Source organism: Oncorhynchus nerka, linkage group LG4, assembly GCF_034236695.1.
Source record: "Oncorhynchus nerka isolate Pitt River linkage group LG4, Oner_Uvic_2.0, whole genome shotgun sequence".
In the NCBI taxonomy this organism is placed as follows: domain Eukaryota; kingdom Metazoa; phylum Chordata; class Actinopteri; order Salmoniformes; family Salmonidae; genus Oncorhynchus; species Oncorhynchus nerka.
In genome coordinates, this window is record NC_088399.1 from 34,755,563 (window position 1) to 34,778,556 (window position 22,994).

The 22,994-nt window shown below is 42.0% G+C and overlaps 1 pseudogene; it reads right to left on the reverse strand.

The window, feature by feature from the left end:
• LOC115117530 (microfibril-associated glycoprotein 4-like) overlaps nt 1-22,739 on the reverse strand; it is an 85,200-nt pseudogene extending 62,461 nt beyond the window's left edge.
• Between the last annotated feature and the right edge of the window lie 255 nt (nt 22,740-22,994).

The following is a 22,994-nucleotide window of genomic DNA, read 5'->3' on the forward strand; positions in this document are numbered from 1 at the left end:
CAAGGTGTTCTACATTGGACGGACAAAGAGACGCCTTCAAGACCACTTAGCGAAACACAAGTATGCCATACGGGTAGGCAATGAAGACTACCCCATGGCAAAGCACTACAAGTCCTTACACCATGGCAACCCTGCCTCCCTACAAGCTATGAGTATTGATCATCTTCTGGCCTCAATTAGAAAAGGGGACCATCTTAAACATCTAAACCACAGGGAAAGTTTGGGGATTTACAAACTACAGGCCGCTATGTAGCCTGGTTTAAGTGAAGATATGGATTTCTTACCTTTCCTGTAGGGTCGTGAGAGGTCCATTTACTGTCATCTAGTGAACTTTTTGCTCTACTGCCTTCAGCTATGTCTAGACTGTTGTGGTCCGTGTTTGCTGTGTTCTAGTGTACTATAAAATAAATGGCTCTCCTATTCTTAGCACTTTGCCCAGTCATATTCAAGGTTATAACTACCTTGCTATGGGTCCTGATCATTCTAGACTTGAGTTGCATTTTTGATAACATAATTTCAGTATATCCCTTTTGAATGTGTATAGTATTGCTTACTAGGTGTTGTCCAATGACTTCTGTAACCACCTCTTCAAATCACAGTTGATTGGAAAAAGCTGTTCAAAAGAGGACATTGTATTATCATATCGTTGTACTCCCTGACAAAGGCCATGAAGCCGAAACGCAACAGACTTTTTAAACTTTGTTTCCATTGAACATGCCATACAAATGAAGGCATTTTAATACATGTATGAGATCAATGCTGTTGTGTCCATATAAATATAGGAAGGCTTGATGTTAACATGAGAGCCCTACTGGAGACAAGAGAGAGGAACGTTCAGAGGGGTTTTGATCATGTGCAGACTTTTGGTCAGTCGGAGAAGACCTACATTAAAAGGACATTAAAGAAGGGAAGATGGTTGGTACACAACCTTGTAATGAGGTGTGAGAACCAGAGTGATTTTGATTTGTGGGGAGAAAGGAGAAGAGGAGTGCCTCTTTATTATTCTTGTGGCTGCTCCTTGGTTCGGTAGGACCATATAGATTTTTGCTTCTGTTAGCAGGCATTCTTGGTTTTCATCAAAAGAATATGGGCTATTTTTGCTCTCTTTCCATTACCAATCAGATTCACATCCCTACCGCTGAAGTAATCAGTGCCAAGACCAATCTTCAGAGAGTGAATTTACAGTTGAACTGCTCTTGACTGCCTCAGTCTTCATATATAAAGATGATGAATGGATAGTCGGAATATAGGACATGTTTAGATAGTGTCTATATAAACACAGTAGCATGGCTGATTCCCATTTAGATACATCTGATCCATTTAATTCAATTATGAATGGGTGTGACTGGACCTGCCTTGGCCTTATATTTTCCATTCCAATTCTCATTGACATCACTTCACATTTCAACTTGATTCAGTCAGAAAATCGGAGGATAGATTGTGCTCAGTTTCAGGCCCTGGAAAATGCATTGTGTTTGTAGCCAGAGGTTTAAAGCTTTATCCCCTTAGTGAGCAAACAAACACAGGAGTCAGAAAAATTTCTGATGGCCAGAACTTCGCTTTCTTTGGATGAAGATTTGAATAATTCCTCAAGACCTTGTTGCAATTGACTCCACTGTTTCCCAAGTAACCCGAAGACATATTGCTTATTTTCAATTAGCCAAAGCAGCCTCAATTGCCTCACTGTTTGTATCCAATAAGTAAATAAACCTCAAAGGGCATAATTGGCCAAATAAAATTAAGTCTTAAATTGATTGATAGGTAGTATAATGATGCTGGAAACATAATTATTATGAGGTTTTAGGAGGTCTCCACATTGCATCAGGAGTGAAACTCTTAATTCTCTGCTAAATTGTGAGAACAATGTCTTAAGATGCTTGACCCACAGAGCAAATCACCAAGGACATTCTATTCTCCTTTTGTTTGCAACATAACTAAATTGATTCATGGTGTTGCCAGTTCTCTCTCTTTTTTTCTCCCTCTCTCACTTTTTGGCACACTCTTTATATAAATGAAACAGAGGCTAACTTTGTTGGCACTATTGTCAACAGGGCTATTTTGGAATTTAGCAAAGTGGGAATTCATGTGCAACAGAATGCAGTCTTTGGCATGTTATTTGTCCCTATGAGAGCATTACTCAGTTACTTTGGTTTTGGAGGAGAATAACATGCTCAGAATGTCATACAGATGTAGGATCATTCTTTTGTTGCTGAGAATTTTCCTGCACAACACGAAATGCTAATTTGTAGTGTATTGAAGGTTTGTAATTTCCACTTTAAAATGTCAGACTTTATTTGCCTAACATCATTTTTTTTAAATTCCATTATTTATCATCCACGTAATAATTAACATTTCATGTAGCTGCAGGATTATTTTCCTGCTGTTGCAAAATGTCTCAAATTAAGATGCTACATCTGTAGACATGTTTCATTGGCCCTCGTTTGACACTCAAAAGAACACGTCTTGCCAGAATAGAGAGTGACCCTTTTATAGCCATGATGATGACTTCACCAAACGTTGCATCACCACTTTAAAAAAAATTGTCCTTGGACTCCTGACATTGTTCCTCTCATGTCTCCGCTTTTAACGGTCGGGGCTTAATGAGCTTCCAATAATAGTTCAGTCATTTGGAAGATGTCAGTTTTCAGGTTACAGCTTCCTGTCTGCTAAACCTCACCGGACCGTATTCCTGATGGATCAACGCTCTAATTTGCTTTACCTGATGATGAGCATCCCCTTTCCAATCTATAAATCCTCAAACTTTCGTCAGGGGTTCCTCTTGACCCAGAAAACCGCGACGATTACAACACACCAGGGTAGTCACATTAGCATTTTCCCTCTTGTTTGTACAGTGAGTGGGATTCAAGTATGAGGTCAAAGAATAATGAATCTATTAAGTAGGACACTGTGAAGGTTGAGCTCTATATCTTCAAGAAGCGATTTGTATCGAACGAGACTTGGAGGTCACTAGTGCCAGTGATAATAGATGAACAACCAATTCTTTCATTTTAATAACTGTCTATTTTACGCAGTGCATACAGTGTGATGTGTTACATACAGTATGATAGAATCCTACTTATAACATCTACAGTACAGGGTAAGTGCATGTGGTAGAGGTAAAAGGACACATCCTTGGATGATCAACTAAGGGTATACCTACAACTGTCTCCACAATACCCTCGCTCAACACACACACATTTAAAAATATATATATATATATATTTCACCTTTATTTAACCAGGTAGGCTAGTTGAGAACAACTTCTCATTTACAACTGCGACCTGGCCAAGATAAAGCAAAGCAGTTCAACACAAACAACAACACAGAGTTACACATGGAATAAACAAACATAGGCCATAGTGGCGAAATAATTGCAATATAGCAATTAAACACTGGAGTGATAGATGTGCAGAAGATGAGTGTACAAGTAGAGATACTGGGGTGCAAAGGAGCAAAATAAAATAAAAATAGATAACAGTATGGGGATGAGGTAGTTAGATGGGCTAATTACAGGTGGGTTATGTACAGGTGCAGTGATCTATGAGCTGCTGTGACAGCTGGTGCTTAAAGCTAGTGGGGGAGATATGAGTCTCCAGCTTCAGTGATTTTTGCAGTTCGGTCCAGAGAACTGCAAAGAAAGGCGGCCGAAGTAGGAATTGGTTCTGGGGGTGACCAGTGAAATATACCTGCTGGAGCGCTTGCTACGGGTTGGTGCTCCTATGGTGAGCTGAGATAAGGCGGGACTTTACCTAGCAAAGACTTATAGATGACCTGGAGCCAGTGGGTTTGGCGATGAATGTGAAGCGAGGGCCAACCAACGAGAGCATACAGGTCGCAATGGTGGGTAGTATATGGGGCTTTGGTGACAAAACGGATGCCACTGTGATAGACTATATCCAATTTGCTGAGTAGAGTGTTTGAGGCTATTTTGTAAATGACATCGCCGAATTCAAGGATCGGTAGGATAGTCCGTTTTACAAGGGTATGTTTGGCAGCATGAGTGAAGGATGCGTTGTTGCAAAATATGAAGCTGATTCTAGATTTAATTTTGGATGGAGATGCTTAATGTGAGTCTGGAAGGAAAGTTTACAGTCTAAACAGACACCTAGGTATTTGTAGTTGTTCACATATTCTAAGTCAGAACCGTCCAGAGTAGTGATGCAGGGCGGGTGGGCAGATGTGGGCAGCGATCCGTTGAAGAGCATGCATTTAGTTTTACTTGCATTTAAGAGCAGTTGGAGGCCATGGAAGGAGAGTTGTATGGCATTGAAGATCGTCTGGAGGTTTGTTAACACAGTGTCCAAAGAAGGGCCAGAAGTATACAGAATGGTGTCGTCTGCGTAGAGGGGAATCAGAGAGTCACCAGCAGCAAGAGCGACATCATTGATGAATACAGAGAAAAGAGTCGGCCCGAGGATTGAACCCTGTGGCACTCCCATAGAGACTGCCAGAGGTCCGGACAACAGGCCCCTGATTTGACACACTGAACTCTGTCTGAGAAGTAGTTGGTGAATCAGGCGAGGCAGTCATTTAAGAGTCTGCCGATAAGAATGTGGTGATTGACAGAGTCGAAAGCCTTGGCCAGTCGATGAATACAGCTGCACAGAATTGTCTCTTATCGATGGCGGTTATGACATCGTTCAGGACCTTGAACACACAACCACCCAACCACACACACACTTGAACACGTACGCGCCCAGGCACACAGACACAAATGCACACACACACACACACTACATACATGCACAGATTATTAATTTAGGCCAGACATTATCCTGCCCCCACATAGAAAGGTGAAAGGTCAACCGAACTGAAGCATGCAGTATGGTCCACTGCAAATCCTCCAAGCAATGGCACAATACACTGATAAACAGCTTAAGGTTCCTCAAAAGAGATTCATGATCTCAGAAGAGCTACCCTGTTTAATTCCCTTTAATCCTACCTTCACATTCTTTCTCTTCAATCACTCCCATTGTCTTGTATTCCCTTGAATCTGCCTCTGTTTAAAGTGCCAGGGTCTTTTCTTTGAGCCCTCATGTGAACGAGCGGATTGTTCTTGGTGAATATCTGAGTGATCCCAGAAGGGGTCTCTCTCTCTAGGCGCTCTTACATAAGCCAGACACCGCTGTGTAAAGACACTCTTGTTTCTCAAATAACTAAGCCACATCTTTCACTAGTTCTTCATTTCATCCCTTTAAGGCCCTAACCCATATATCCAGGTGTTGCCTGCCTGCCTCCATGCACCACTTTAGCCTTCCATGAATGGAGCATTTTGGAAAAACTCTGAATGCATTAGGGGCTGGATTTTTTTTTACCAAACTCGTTTCCCTCCAGTTAGTGTTCCCACTGCCCTGGTTCTGAGGGGTATAAACATGGCCAAAATGTGTGGTGGGAGTTGTTTTAGTTTTTGTTGTTTTTTTGTGGGGTTTTACTCTTTTCCTCAATAAGTTTTGGCTGCGTTCAGAGTTGAGTTGAGTTGGTTTATGTAATTATTCCATGTCCCTGACATTATTTAATTCAGGTTGAGGAGGGTGACTGTGTACATGCACCTCTCTCCAAATAAACACTGTTGTCAAGAATTAATCAGTCTTACCTAAGCTCTCTTTTTCGGACTTGGACTGTACCAGATAGTATTGTTTGCTGAGTTTTGGGATAAGATGTTATTTCTAAGCATTTCTCGCATAGTTTACGTAATGACACAGTGAAAAGACTGTCTAGTAATGCAGTCCACTTTGAATCACATAGATTAAATAGAGAGTCTTGGTGCATACTGAGCCCTCCAAATCATCAAGAGGATGTATCCAAAAATATCGTAGTCAGGCAGTTTTTCACTATGCACCATAAGCACCTGAATACAGTTATTTGAGATGCTATTATGCAATAGGCTACTGTAGGCCAGTGGTCCATTTTTTGTGCCATAATCAATTTACTGAAGGTCTGCGTAAAATGCTTGCTTTGCACTCAACTCAGCCTTGCAGTGTGTACATTGCACTGCATAGTGTAATGCTGAATGACTTATGAATAGGGTTTCATAGGGTTATTCCAAGGGTTGTTATGTATCCTACCAATACCATTCAAAGCATGTTGATGCTTGGAGTACTGTACCAATATGATGAGCAAACAAGCTTACACAAATGAACCAGAACTGGCATTATGCTTTGAGGTTAAAATGACTCATTCTCAAAGACAGAGGCCCTATTTGATTATTCAATATGTTCTATGAAAACAACATTAAGGAATAGATTCAATGATTGCAAGTGATGAAGGATGAACTTTTCTAAAAATGGTATCATACATATTATGGGATTTTCAAATACATTACCTGCTCAGAAGCACACAATACCACTGACTGCATCAAATGTGCTTGGAGGAATAGTGCTCTAGGTAAAGTGCACAGAATAGAATGCCGTAAACAAAGAGCATGGAGGCAGACTCAAGCCACTGTAGCTTATTATCCCCCCCTACTGGATAGAATGGAGCACTGCAAGAGGAACATCACTTCACTTATACACAAAAGCCTATTCATTTATTATTGATAAATCAACCATTGATATGAAATGCAATCTCAACTTCCAAACGCTTCCACATTGGGTGCTTTTTATGTGTCTTGTATCAGTTTGTTCATTCAGTATTGCTTTTCTGTGCTTCACTGTGTAACTACAATCACTGCTTCACTGTCTCAAGCTCCTCAGCTCATCAGACACAAGTCACATTCCTTCATTTGCCCTTTTGTCCTATTTCCCTCCTACTGTATGTGGGAATCACAAAGGGGAACACTCACACACTCAGACACGCCTGGCAGGCCGTCCAGCTTCCGTTCCATGCCATCCCTGCTCCCCCAGTGCTACCACCCGTTTGGGGCCAAACCCGCCCCCTCTCCACCCCCGGCCTGGTTCCCCATGTGCTCCGGCTGCCAAAGGCGACCACATAGACTCCTGTATCTGTCCAGACTCCTGTTCGACCTGGCAGCTAATCGCTGGCAGCCTAGGACTGTGTCCCTGTGTGACTCAGGCTGTTCTTGTGAATGAGATAGAGACGGACAGACTGTTACAGACCCATATCCTCTCCCCACAAACAACCCACACAAATTCTCTTTGGCCATGACCCAAACACAGTCACACACTGTTTTGGGGGAGATGTGGGAAGGAGTTGACTGAATGACTGACTGGAGTGAGTGATGATTCAACACTTTCCATTACAATGGAGTTTGGGCTGAAGATCAAGGGTACATAGAGGTATATAGAGATGCCACTCTCTTGATATCCCTGTCCTTCTGTCCGCCCATCTATATATCTTTGTCCTAAGTATATGTGCTCTGTGCATGCTTCAGTTCCAGTCTTCCCCAGGTGTGTGTATTCTAATGTATGGTAATCTCCAGGTCTTTCTGCATCCTCCTCAGTGGCTGCAGCCTGCAGCAGTCCCGGGTCAATTTCACATCCAGGTGCTGGGGAAATGGCAGGTGTGCTTCACATGCCTCTGTGCCCGTCTGTGTGTGCTCTGCTTGCCCGTCTGTGTTTGCTCTGTAAGCTCTCCAGGCCCACGCGGATAAAGGCCCCTCTGTCTCTGTTCGTGTCTCTGAGACCTAGGATCAATGGTTGGCTCTGGTAGGAGATGGGAATAACTGAAGGAGGTGATGAATGAGGAAAAGCACTGCAAAAAAAAGCACTGCAAAAAAAAACACAAATGTCCCCAAATAATTCACTCTCACTCATTCAGTGTGTCCGTTTTTTCTCTTGTGGTCTTTTCTCCCACCTGGTTTACCTAGTGGTCTTTTCTCCCACCTGGTTTAACTAGTGGTCTTTTCTCCCACCTGGTTTACCTAGTGGTCTTTTCTCCCACCTGGTTTACCTAGTGGTCTTTTCTCCCACTTGGTTTACCTAGTGGTCTTTTCTCCCACCTGGTTTACCTAGTGGTCTTTTCTCCCACCTGGTTTAACTAGTGGTCTTTTCTCCCACCTGGTTTACCTAGTGGTCTTTTCTCCCACCTGGTTTACCTAGTGGTCTTTTCTCCCACCTGGTTACCTAGTGGTCTTTTCTCCCACCTGGTTTAACTAGTGGTCTTTTCTCCCACCTGGTTTACCTAGTTGTCTTTTCTCCCACCTGGTTTAACTAGTGGTCTTTTCTCCCACCTGGTTTGCCTAGTGGTCTTTTCTCCCACCTGGTTTACCTAGTGGTCTTTTCTCCCACCTGGTTTACCTAGTGGTCTTTTCTCCCACCTGGTTTACCTAGTGGTCTTTTCTCCCACCTGGTTACCTAGTGGTCTTTTCTCCCACCTGGTTTAACTAATGGTCTTTTCTCCCACCTGGTTTACCTAGTTGTCTTTTCTCCCACCTGGTTTAACTAGTGGTCTTTTCTCCCACCTGGTTTGCCTAGTGGTCTTTTCTCCCACCTGGTTTACCTAGTTGTCTTTTCTCCCACCTGGTTTAACTAGTGGTCTTTTCTCCCACCTGGTTTACCTAGTGGTCTTTTCTCCCACCTGGTTTAACTAGTGGTCTTTTCTCCCACCTGGTTTACCTAGTGGTCTTTTCTCCCACCTGGTTTAACTAGTGGTCTTTTCTCCCACCTGGTTTACCTAGTGGTCTTTTCTCCCACCTGGTTTACCTAGTGGTCTTTTCTCCCACCTGGTTTACCTAGTGGTCTTTTCTCCCACCTGGTTTACCTAGTGGTCTTTTCTCCCACCTGGTTTACCTAGTGGTCTTTTCTCCCACCTGGTTAACTAGTGGTCTTTTCTCCCACCTGGTTTAACTAGTGGTCTTTTCTCCCACCTGGTTTACCTAGTGGTCTTTTCTCCCACCTGGTTTACCTAGTGGTCTTTTCTCCCACCTGGTTTACCTAGTGGTCTTTTCTCCCACCTGGTTTAACTAGTGGTCTTTTCTCCCACCTGGTTTACCTAGTTGTCTTTTCTCCCACCTGGTTTAACTAGTGGTCTTTTCTCCCACCTGATTTACCTAGTGGTCTTTTCTCCCACCTGGTTTACCTAGTTGTCTTTTCTCCCACCTGGTTTCCCTAGTGTCTGTCTCGCTCTTTATTTTTATTCTCTCTTTTTGCCCTTATACCATTTGTAAATCTTTTATTGTCAATGTTTGTCATTCAATAGTTCTGTACAACTCCTTGATTTTCTTCATTTACTTTATTTTAAAAGTCTTTATTACATTTTTCAAAGAACATTGAAACTGCTTGATTTACGCCAAACTCAAACCAACAGTTACTCCTATTTCCAGACAAGGTCTGAGTGAATATGAAGGCTATGAGAACCACATTCTGCTGAGACATGGCCTTGAGGAATTCAAAGCAGCTTTGTCTTTGCTCAATTCTATGATCTCAGTACAAGTAATTTTCCTTTGCTTTATTTGAATTGACCTCATACCACCACCACACCACAGCAACCACGTGCTGCAATTACTGCTATTTTAGAGCCTGACATTACAGTTCTTTATTTTTGGAGTTTCTGGGCTAAAATAAACGCAGACAGCATCCAGGGGCGGTGGATTTAGCTGACTAACGTGATAAACACTAAGTGTACAAAACCTTTCTAACCCCCCCCCCCCCACCCCACCCACCCCCCTTTGCCCTCAGAGAAGCCTCAATTAATCTGGGCATGGACTCTACAAGGTGTTGAAACTTCGTTGGGCATGGACTCTACAAGGTGTTGAAACTTCGTTGGGCATGGACTCTACAAGATGTTGAAACTTCGTCGGGCATGGACTCTACAAGGTGTTGAAACTTCGTTGGGCATGGACTCTACAAGGTGTTGAAACTTCGTTGGGCATGGACTCTACAAGGTGTTGAAACTTCGTTGGGGCATGGACTCTACAAGTTGTTCCACAGGGATGTTGGCCTATGTTGACTCCAATGCTTCCCACAATTGTGTCAAGTTCACTGGGCACAACCCCTGTGCTATCTTGGAGCACAAGTACAGGACATTACAAGGCTGCTTCCTACTGTTTTATAACAGCTTTTTTACAACAGCTATTGTATGCAGTACATGTGCCTATGAACTTCAGTTATAGTGTTAGCAATGAAGCTGTCTGCCATACTAGGAAGTCCACTGTGGGCAGCTCACCATGCACAATCTGCTCAAACATAAATAGTACTGTCATGTCTATCTCTAAGCCTCCCAGTAAAGCAATACAAACAAGAAAATTGCAAGAAATAGCCCAAATTAACATATGTAGAAAGAAACAAGGTTCTTGAAAACGATAACTTGCTAGTAAGAGATAACTTTCATATACTGACTATCTTTGAAACTCACATAGATAATACCTTTGATGATACAGTGGTAGCAATACATGGTTTCAATATCTTCAGAAGAAACAGGAATGACAATGGTGGAGGTGTTGCCGAGTTAAATTCATGTAAAGCTAAGAGAGGATCTCATGTCAAATGCTGATATGGCTACAGTAATTTGGGTACAGGTTCACCTGCCTCACCTAAAGCCCATTCTTCTGGAAAGCAGCTATATACCACTAAGTGCTAGCAGTCAGTATCTGGATACTATGTGTGAAATGCTTGATAATGTATGTAAAATTGTATACCTGCCTTAATTATTCTGGACCACAGGAAGAGTAGAGGATCCATAATAAATACAAATACAAATAGCCTCCACAATCCAGTGGAAGAGACACTGCTTAGACCACAAGCTGAATTAGCAAAAGTTGGTCACATAACCGGATATCCCGGACTGGTTCGAGCAAGGGCCGCCTGAGCGTGCTCCAAAGCCAAGACAAAGTACACATTAAAAAATGACAAAATGTGGAAAAAGTGAATGGGTCTGACTACTTTCCGAATGCACTGTATATTTGAACTGCAAATGGCATGCACTGTGGCTGAAAACGTTAATGCAGGGAAATGCTTGCAGCACTGGTTATAGCTCGAGAGCCAGAAACATACTGCACTGAGATTGGAGTCAGACAGCTCTTTTTCTGGTTTCTTATGAAGCCTAAAGACTGACTACGGGACACTAGCATGGAAGTATGTAACTGCTGCCAAAAACGAATCACCTATAAAGCCCATAACCTGTATCACTGGACAACTCATAGGGACTACTTATCTACAGGCAGGAATCAGCAATGAATCCCAATAATAAGCAACCTATGGGGAGTGGCGCCCCCTTGTCACTCTCACCCTGGGAATACCACGTGAACACTGTGGAACATGGGGTAACAGAGGGGACAGCATTAAAGATGGACAAGCTTCCAACTTACGTTGTGCTTCCGTGAAACTTAATAGCCTGCATGAAGCCCGGCCACTTTACGGGCACAGGGGGCTCTGGCAAAGGCTGAAGTAGCACCACGTTGTCACAGTAATGTTTTTGTGGAGGGGCGCACTAGTCACTCAGACACATGCCAAGGCCCTTCACTCCAGAGGTTACCCAAGCCAAGTGCTAGGGGGGCTGCTTCTTCATTGGAGGTGCATGCAATCCCCATTTCATTCACTCCCTACAACTCCAGGAACTGAAAATAGGAATGGGGCTGCCATAACGCCGGGGGAAAGCTAGTTAGTTTCATGCACCAGAAGTTAAGCATGTTAGCCAGGAGACTTTTTAGCATTAGCTCGGCTAGCTAGCCTCTTTGACTGCAGCATGGTTCGTTTAGAATAACCAAGCGACTTAACGCTACATGAGCAACTCCACTGTGGGAAGGAAGGAATAGCTAGTCATAGCTCGCCTCTTCGAGTTAACCAACCTGTCTAGCACGCTATGAAGCACTCATTTAGCTAGCCCAGTGTTGAAAGTCCACTGGGCCCTTCATCAACAAGTCTGGGAAGAGAGGCAACCAGTGCTCCACCGAGGCAGACACAGACTACCCTCTGAATCTGGCTGCCCTCTCTCTTCAAGTAGCCTCCCGTAACCGGCGACAGAGTGCGCAGGAGCCAGGGTGGGCGCATTCAGCCACCTGCATACCCGACGCCCAGGGAGACAAGACATTTGCTCCGATTACCCAATCCATTTCCGCTTCCTGCAACTCAGTCCCAGCAGAGGTACCGGCATCTGGGAAAGGAAAGTTGCCATTGGTAACTCAACTTTCTCAAGAATGCTACATGTCTTTCTAGGGAGTTTGTACGTGGCAATGCACATACGGACTGTTTCGAGCAAGGGCCGCCTGAACGTGCTCCAAGCCGAGACAAAGTACACATAGAATGTGAGTATCTTTCAGAGAAATGCTATAACCGCATACCTGGGGGCATGATCTCGACCCCGAACCCGGCATAGCCATTGTCGTATCAGCCGTTTTCTTAGCCATCTTACTCATTGCACTAACAAATTGAAGAATAACTAATTGTTTGTGATTAGAAAACAAGTAGAACCTTCAGCTCACAATGTCCAGGGGGTGAGAACGCTCTCCCACTATGGGACAGTTTAGTTGGCGCAATGTAAGACAGTCTCGTTTTCCAATGGTTTGTTTTAGTAGCGTGAATCGTTTCTGTTCACACCAAGGTGAAGAGTGGAATAATTGAAGGAATGAATTTGAGAGTCATGCTTATCACCTGTGGAAGATGGAGCTTCCAGCAAGTAGCAGATTTCATTGACCTTGTCAGGCATGATTGTAGATCTTTCAACCAAAGTCAGGAGAGTGAGACTCCCCATAGTATGTTGTACCGAAGTTGACTGACGAAAAGGGAACTTTACAGCTGAAGTTTGATGGAACGCCTCTGGCTCTTTCAGGGTCATATGCTTTCCCTTTTCACAGGGAATGATCTGCAGTGCTACACTGTGCATTTAGCATTATTAAGGACTAGGGGCTGGTCACATGATGAAAAAGTATTCATGTGCGAATCAATCAATTTCCTCAAAAGTAGCTCCAAAACTATTGGGACAGTGATATATATATTTTTTTTGGGGGGGCTCAATACTCCAGCACTTTGATACAATGACTATGAGGTTAAAGTGCAGACTGCCATGTTAAATTTGAGGATAGTTTAATCCTTATTGCGCAAACCATTTTGAAGTTTTTGTACATAGTCCCCATTTTAGTGGACCAAAAGTATTGGGACAATTTCACCAGTCAAAGGTTTCGTATGTGGTCCCATATTGCTAGTACGCAATGATTACATCAAGCTTGTGACTCGACAAACTTGTTGGATGTATTTACTGTTTGTTTTGGTTGTGTTTCAGATTAGTTTGTGCTCAATAGAAATGAATGGTACATAATGTATTGTGTCATTTTGGAGTCATTATTATTGTAAATAAGAATAGAATAAACACAACATGGATGCTACGATGATTAAGGATAATTCTGACTGAAACAGGAATAATGAGAAAGTTGAGAAAGTGACAAAGTTAGAGGCATAAATAATTCATTATTCACGATTCATCCATCTGTAATCATTGTAGCATCCACATTTATGTAGGTGTTTAAAACATATTATATTCTTATTTACAATAAAAGTGACTCCAAAACTAAACAGTACAGTATTTACCATTAATTTCTATTGGGCAAACAGCAAATGCATCCAACAAGTTTGTAGAGTCACAAGCTTGATGTAATCATTGCATGCGAGGGGACCAAATACTAAACTTTTTAGTAATTTGTCAAAATTTGGTTCCCTAAAATGGGGGGACTATGTACAAAAAGAGATGTATTTTCCAGAAGGTTCACCCGATATGGCTGAAAATACCCTCGAATTAAAGCTGTCAGTCTGCACTTTAACCTCATTGCATCATTTCAAATTCAAAGTGCTGGAGTAGAGAGTCAAAACAACAAGAAATGTGTTACTGTCCCAATACTTTTGGAGCTCACTAATTACCTTTTTAAACTGTGGAATGGTCAAGTGTGTTTTTTTGCTTGTGGAAGGAAGGAAAACAAAACAAATAGGATAAAAATAATATTAATGTATATAAAAATTATGTATGTAAAGAATGACACTATCTTAAGTGTTACACTATATGTAATGGTCTTTAAGTGGGTACAGTATATCAAGTTCAGACTGGAATACCTCATACCTCTGGATTGTAATGAGAGGATTTCATGGGACACCAGGAGCTTTAGAATGATGATGTGTCTAATAATGGCAGTGGGTCTCTCTCTCCCCCAACCATGAAACAGGCTCAGGAAATCTCTTTCATAGTGGTAGGATAAGCTTGCCCTGGTTTCATCAAAGAATGGTGCTCTGACGAAATGACACTGCAAGACACAAGCTCAGTGTAGGAAGAGGATGAAAGGATGAATGGAATGATGGATGCCTCATAGGGAGAGGGGGAGGCAAAAAGGGGAGGACAGGTGTGGTTGGGGGTGTAATACCTGTCACTGTTTGCCTGATCTTTGTGATAAGAACACGTAATGGGCTTTAAATGTCCCTGTCGCCCTGTTCCAGTGGAAGAGCTTCTCTGTGGAGCTACTGCAGAAACACCATCACTACCTCTCAACTGGGTTATGAGATGCACAGACAGACGTGTGTGTCAGAGGATGAGCGAGAGAGGGGAGACACTGGAGAAAGTGCTAATATTGACTCTGCAAATAGGAAATGGAACGATGGAAGGCTTCTGCAAACGTGCACTCTCCAAGGCCGCAGCAGAGTGTTTGAAGAGTGGTGTGTGTGTGTGTGTGTGTGTGTGTGTGTGTGTGTGTGTGTGTGTGTGTGTGTGTGTGTGTGTGTGTGTGTGTGTGTGTGTGTGTGTGCATCTGCTTATATCTCTGCGCAAAAAAAATATTCATCATATACACAGTTTACAGTAGGTATAAAATATGCAGCGAAATGCTTATGTGCTAGCTCCCTCAACAATGCAGTACATTAATCAATAATAACAATGAAAAGAGTCAAGTCAAAAATAACAAGTAGATGAAGTAACAGAAGAAGTAGTATGCATAGTAGTAACAGAAGAAGTAGTATGCATAGTAATAATGGACCGTATTTACAAATATAAAGTGGGTGCTGGAATTAACAGTATATATTAAAATGGCAGTGTTGAATGAGTGCGTGCGTGTTCTTGTGTATGTGTATGTTTATGTGTGTTTGTGTGTGTGTAAGGGTTGCATGTGTGGGTAGTCAGAATAAATCCTTTCTAACGTGCATATAGTCTCTCCAGTGCAAGTAGTCTCTAAGGTGCAGGTCTGTTTAGGGAGACAGCTAGGTTTAGCTTTTCAGCAGTCTGATGGCCTGGCGGTAGAAGCTGTCTCGGAGCCTGTTGGTCCAAGACCCAAAACTCTTACAACGCTTGCCAGGTGGTAACGGAGTGAACAGTCTGTGGTTTGGGTGACTGGAGTTCTTGGTTCTCTCAGGCCTTCTTCAGACATCGCCTGGTGTAGATGTCCTAGGAGGCATAGTGCTCGCCCCCAGTGATATATTGGGCCATCTGTACTAGAGCCTGACCAATAAATCGGTTGACCAATATTGTCTGCCTATATTAGCCTTTCACAGAAATATTTGTATCTTTCTTTATTCCACAGATAAAGTGCCAATGCTGCTATATTTAGCAAGTGTTTAGACCCCTCTAGCGACACATTTTCAAAAAAGCAACTAGCGACAAATCTAGTGACTTTTTCTGGTGCTATTGGAGACTTTTGGAGACTCTGACGTGAAAGCACATATCGTTCTTACTCTTTTCACAAGCAGCAGGTGCTGCCGTGTGCCCCACCCCTGTCCCAAAGCACACAGGCGTGCAGCAGTCCCTCCCAGCTGCAGTCACAGCAGGAGATGTTCACCCCACCGCATCCAGACTGCAAATGAATCGCGCATGCGGGAAGCTGCCGCTGGCTGATCCCACCCTGGCTTACATTAAAAAACATTTTTTTAACCTGAATTAGGGCCAGACTAGTCACCATAATTTTCTCACATTGCCATTGACAGTTTTTTCTTTTGTCTCTTTTTGGTCCATTTAGATTGTTAATGTAGATTGTATACAATTGTTTTATTTTTTATGTTATGGTTAAAAATTTTCATGTTTTACTATGACTTGTTGTATGATCCTAAGTGGACTATAAGGTTAAAAACCAAACCAAATTAAGAATACTAAACCAAAAAAACTTTTACAAATTTAATTTAAAAACGAAGTAACTCCTCCAGTGTCTCTTTTGGGTCACTTTTACCAATCTCAAGCATGGATAAAGGAGGAGGGTTGGAATTGTGACATCAAAAAAAACAAGGATCGACATAAGAAAGTTCATTTGTAGTTCTAAACATATTTAGGGTGTTTTTTACTCACGTTTTGTCTCTCCCACAGCATTATTCCTCTCTTTTACAGCGTCCATCACAATTAGATGCACAGCGTCCAATTATGCAAATTAGGTGATGACGTCAGTTAGCGACTTTTAGGACAGCCAATAGCTACTTTCCTTACTGAGGAGTTGGCAACACTGATCATTCAGCCCTAAGTCACAACGTGAGACAGAGTAGGCATTGGGGTTTGATGTTGGGTAGCTTGCCACAGCCAGCAACAGCATATTTGAATAAGTAAATACACTTCACCAAGCAAGCAGCCATGTCCTCATCACATTCTCACTCAGGTAACAATAACTGGCTGGCTAGCCAGCAAGGTAGATAGCCTAGCTAAATTAGAATGTATGTTACTAAAACGAGTGCGGGAAGCATTTTCATGCATAAATATTTTCAGCCATCAACGCATGCCATTGGCAGTTGAAATATATAGCTAATACATTTATATTGAAAAACAGTGTAATTTACATTATGGTTTCAGTAAGAAAACGTTGTCTTAAGGAACAGCTAGCGTGTGCTTGTCATAACAAGTTCATTGCAGGTTGCCATATAGTGTTTGGTTGCATGACCTTCTGTACTCCATTGCCATATACGGTTGAAGTCGGAAGTTACATACAGCTTAGCCAAATACATTAAATCTCAGTTTTTCACAATTCCTGACATTTAATCCAAGTAAAAATTCCCTGTCTTAGGACAGTTAGGATCACCACTTTATTTTAAGAATGTGCAATGTCAGAATAATAGTAGAGAGAATGATTTATTTATTTTGACAGCGGAGTCAATCACCACCTTCCGGAGACACCTGAAACCCCACCTCTTTCAGGAATACCTAGGATAGGATAAAGTAATCCTTCTCACCCCCCTTAAAAGATTTAGATGCACTATTGTAAAGTGGCTATTCCACTGGATGTCTTAAGGTGAACGCACCAATTTGTAAGTCGCTCTGGATAAGAGCGTCTGCTAAATGACTTAAATGTAAATGTAAATGTAAATTTATTTCAGCTTTTATTTCTTTCATCACATTCCCATTGGGTCAGAAGTTTACATACACTCAATTAGTATTTGGTAGCATTGCCTTTAAATTGTTTAACTTGGGTCCAATGTTTTGGGTAGCCTTCCACAAGCTTCCCACAATAGGTTGGGTGAATTTTGGCCCATTCCTCCTGACAGAGCTGGTGTAACTGAGTCAGGTTTGTAGGCCTTCTTGCCCACATGCACTTTTTCAGTACTGCCTACAAATTTTCTATAGGATTGAGGTTAGGGCTTTGTGATGGTCACTCCAATACCTTGACATTGTTGTCCTTAAGCCATTTTGCCACAACTTTGGAAGTATGCTTGGGGTCATTGTCCATTTGGAAGACCCATTTGCGACCAAGCTTTTAGTTCCTGACTGATGTCTTGAGATGTTGCTTCAATATATCCACATAATTTTCGTGCCTCATGATGCCATCTATTTTGTGAAGTGCACCAGTCCCTCCTGCAGCAAAGCACCCCCACAACATGATGCTGCCACCCCCGTGCTTCACGGTTGGGATGGTGTTCTTAGGCTTGCCAGCCTCCCCCTTTTTCCTCCAAACACAACAACAGTCATTATGGCCAAACAGTTATATTTTTGTTTCATCAGACCAGAGGACATTTCTCTAAAAAGTATGATCTTTGTCCCCATGTGCAGTTGCAAACGTAGTCTGGCTTTTTTATGGCGGTTTTGGAGCAATGGCTTCTTCCTTGCTAAGCGGCCTTTCAGGTTATGTCGATATAGGACTCGTTTTACTGTGGATATAGATAGTTTTGTACCTGTTTCCTCCAGAATCTTCATAAGGTCCTTTGCTGTTGTTCTGTGATTGATTTGCACTTTTTTGCACCAAAGTACGTTCATCTCTAGGAGACAGAACGCGTCTCCTTCCTGAGCAGTATGACGGCTGGGTGGTCCCATGGTGTTTATACTTGCGTACTATTGTTTGTACAGATGAACGTGGTACTTTCAGGCGTTTGGAAATTACTCCCAAGGATGAACCAGACTTGTGGAGGTCTCCAATTTCTGTTCTGAGGTCTTGGCAGATTTCTTTTGATTTTCCCATGATGTCATGCAAAGACCTTGAATTAATAATAATAATAATAATAAGTGAAATAATCTGTCTGTAAACAGTTGTTGGAAAAATGACTTGTCATGCACAAAGTAGATGTCCTATCCCACTTGTCAAAAATATAGTTTGTTAACAAGACATTTGTGGAGTTGTTGAAAAATTAGTTTTAATGAATCCAACGTAACTGTATGTAAACTTCCGATAACTGTATTTTCAAATCTTTAAGTTGTATCTAAAAAGGTAAACTGAATTGTTTTGTATTTAATTTCATATTTGTAGAGAATATAGTAGCCCAATAATGGACTAAAGGAGACTAACATTGCTCCTTGTATTCCAAGGACCCTACATATTCTGTTTAGAGGGCGAATTGGCTCTGGCAGCCATAACAGCCAAATACTCCATCTAAACGTGAATTGATATTCGATTGTGGTACGGTTCTAGAAACATAAAGCCCTGTACTTTCATATCACATGAAAATAATTTCACAAATGCTAAATATACACCTTACTGTACACTGTTTTAACCTTTTTTACATTTTTATTTTAGCTACCTTTTTCTCCCCAATTTTCTCCCCTACCGGCTCAGGAGAGGCAAAGGTGCAGTCCTGCTTGCCCCGAAACATGACCTTCCTAACCGCGCTCATAAACACCCTGCCAGCTTAACCCAGAAGCCAGCCGCACCAATGTGTTGGAGGCAACACTGTTCAACTGGCGACCGGGGTCAGCCTGCAGTTACCAGGCCCTCCACAAGGGGTCACTAAGGTACCCGGCCAAACTCTCCCCTAACCCGGATGACGCTGGGCCAATGAAGCCGGCCGGGTATGAACCAGGGTATGTAGTAACGCTTCTAGCACTGCGATGCAGTGACTTAGACCGCTGCCCCACTCAGGAGGCCCCAACCAGTTTTAACACCGTTGCAGTATTGTTCAGTGACAACATGTTTGTGGAGTCCGACTTCCATTTACAAAAAGGTGTTAACTAATATAACTAATTAGCCCAGACTTTGTCTTCCATCTGTTTTCCGTAAACAAGCATTGTAACATGGAAATGTGTCCGTGTAGGAACCCTAACCCGATAAAAGTGTTTAGTAGGTTAACCTTTTTTTATTATTATTCCTCGCTGATATGAAAGACACGTTCCTTATGTTTCCATGAACGTACCATGAACGATGTGTATTAGCATTTAAAGCAAGCGTCGGGGCACTAAAGGTAGTTAGCATCTATGAATGGGGTAGAGGATTTTATTTAACCATTATTTAACTAGGCAAGTCAGTCGACTATGCAGTGCCTTCAGGATATGCAGTGCCTTCAGGATATGCAGTGCCTTCAGGATATGCAGTGCCTTCAGGATATGCAGTGCCTTCAGGATATGCAGTGCCTTCAGGATATGCAGTGCCTTCAGGATATGCAGTGCCTTCAGAAACATTTTTTTGTGTTACAGACTGATTTATTTCACACCCATCTACACACAATACCCCATAATGACAAAGTGAAATTTGTGCTAATTTATTGAAAATGAAATACAGAAATATCGCATTTACATAAGTATTCACACATTGGCAGCGATTACAGCCTCTAAGAGCTTTGTACCCCTCGATCGTGCAATATTTGCACATTATTATTTTTTAAATTCTCCAAACTCTGTCAAGTTGGTTGTTGGTTGTTGATTATTGCTAGACAGCCATTTGCAAGTCTTGCCATAGATTTTCAAACTGATTTAAGTCAAAATTGTCATTTTATTTGGCCTTGTGTTTTAGGTTATTGTCCTGCTGAAAGGTGAATTTGTCTCCCAGTGTCTGTTGGAAAGCAGACTGAACCAGGTTTTCCTGTAGGATTTTGCTTGTGCTTAGCTCTGTTCTGATTATTCTTATCCTAAAAAACTAGCCTGCATTTTTGTAGTGACTAGGTGCATTGATACACCATCCAAAGTGAAATTGATAAATGGTCATGTCTATTTTAATATTTATGTTTCTATGATATCAATAGGTTGCCTTTGGACGGTTGACAGTATAATTTAAAACAATAGATATTCCCATTCAAGTTAACATTCTCCGAAGTGTGGACCTTCAACCATTTTTGTTGTACCATTTGAAAGTAGAAATGTCTATTTTAGTTCCATTTTAGCACATTTTTTAGCCACAATATGCCCCCCCCCCCCCCCCCCGTATTCAGGAGCATGTTGTGATTTCAATATTTTTCGATAATTTCTGTTCAATGATGGAAAATGCAATTTTTTTTATTCAAAACTAAGTTTGCAAGCTTTTAAATTATATTCATCTCAACCATTTATATTTTCCATGGTGGGGTATGCAATATAGGTACACTTTGACCACCTTTATCTCTTAAATGTTTTGGTATTCAGGTTTACAAAAGAGAAAATACTGTATGTATGGAAGGCTTTGTTCAAATCAGAAGGGGTGCTGACAAAAAGTGATTGAATTCAAATGGATTTACCCCATGTGTTCAGTACATGTAATGTCCCAGTAGTTGCTATCCAATATCCTTTCCTGATGTCCAATTCTATCCCAAGGGAGTTTTATTTCACACTGCAGTCTGTTCATGTGTAATAAGTTTGGATATTTTCCAGGAAAGTCCTTATTCTTTTTTCGAGAATAACACTCACCTATCTATGCTCAGTACTGTCCAGGAATTTGTTATTGATAGTCTTGTCTTGTTGGCTGAGTCTCTTAAGAACAGATAGATACTGGTGTAATCACAACATGACATACAGACTACAGCGAAAACACAATAACCCAAAGCTTGTGTTTTAGTCATGTATTGCTCAGCGTGCAGTTGCACAAGCTGCTTATCCAATGTTTTCCCATTGCCAATTAAAAATAAACCTGGTTTCGGGAAGAAAGGAAATGAGATGGGGCATTTTCAGAAATCCCCTGGATGTGGACTTCTGGTGTTAATCCCTAATGTATACCCTATTCACAAACATCTATATCCCTGGACGTTGAGGGAAAATAAGTTGGGTGATCTTTAAACACGTATTTCCTAAAAGCCCTGGGGCAAATATTGAACTTGTAACAGCTGTGTGTAATTCTGGGCTGCTACCATAACATAATTAATCTTACTAAAGGCTGATCTCGGAACAGATTATACAAGTGAGACATTTTCATCATCAAAGTCAAAGGATAAGAAACCTTATCACAGTTTAAGAGAATACCCCATCCAAGAATATGGCCTATATAGTTTTTAAGATGAGAGTGAGATTTAGGAAATAAAATAATTCAGATCCCAAATCATGTAGTTTGCAACCCACATCAGCCCCTTCTAAACTCTTGGAGACTCTGTTAAACCACATGCCATGTGTGTGTCCCGGGAGACAACAGGTCTGATTTTCATACTGATGGACTTAAGAGAGTAATAATAACCCTTCCAGTGTATCCAGATAATGACAGGCCCCCAGTGTCCGGTCTGGAGTGTGTAGTCACTAGCTCTGCTGGTCAGCTACTACGTAGCAACATTGCGGTGCCAAAAGCCTATGTAAACGATCACCAGAACGGCCAAACCCCCAAAAACATTGTTACCCGTTTTGGGCTATAAAATGTGTTTCTTATGATCAAGTTCGATCCCCATGGTTAATTATTTCAAAGTTATAAATCAAGATATTTAATCAAATTCTGACTACTACATTTGTCGTCATACAGGACCACGTGCTGAAACAAACCAATTACGGGCCGGAAGGCAACGAGGAGGCTCGCACCCTCGTGCAATAGACATTAAGGCTGACTCTCTCAGGCAGGATGAAAATGACTACATTGACCACGATCCTTTGCTAGGTAAGGTCACTTTCACCATGATCCTTAACGACTTTTTGGTGCCATTCAGCCCAATTCAGCAATATGGCGTGCTTCAAATTCAAATACTTCTGGCTTCATGCTCCGTCGGGAGTTTTTCATAGGAATACATGGATGATGTCAGCACTATCATTATCTACTGGTTTTAATTTCTATGGATAACACCGATACTATAGTATGTGTTATGTCCACTCGCCATACATACACCTCATTGGGATTTGTAGTCTGGCATTCATTAAACCAGAAACCCCCTCCCCATATATATTTTCTTTCACAGTTCCCAGAATAATTGTCCTAATCTTTGTCAAAGGTTGAGAACTTATGTCTATTTTGATGGGCCATCAACAAGTCTCCTCTCCTCCATTGGTGAAACCGTTGATGTGTACCCAATGGACTCTGGGCCAATGGAGAAATATGAGTACTGGTGTTGACCTGGGAAAAAGCAAAGTCGTCCATGTCCTCCCTCAGTTCATACCTCTTCCTCAGGCTGATATGGAAGCTGTTGTCCAGTCCCAGCCAGTATTCTCCTTCTGCATTTCCAAACCCTCTCTTGTAGTGACTCAAGGATCTGTAGAAGTTCATCCTCCTCAGGAACACTGTCCACTTCCCCCCCCATCATGATCATGTCACAGCACACATTCACAGCCGACGTCAATCTCATGAGGTAGATAATGTAGACGCAACTGGGTTGCAGGTACATGCAAAAATAGCACATGCTCCTTTGCCTTTCCAGTCTCCAAAGTGTTCTTTTGGGTAGTGGTATAATTTCCCACCAAATGTAATTTTTTTGTATATATTTTTTTGTCATTGTTGTTCGGAACCCACTGACCGCAAGTCGTTGTCAAGTTCACCACCCCCCACCCCGTCCGTTGGTTGCACCCAGGTTGTGCCCTGTATAGCGCTAGCCTGCACCTGGTTGTGACTTTTGCCCACCACTTCTGTCCTGTATAGAGAT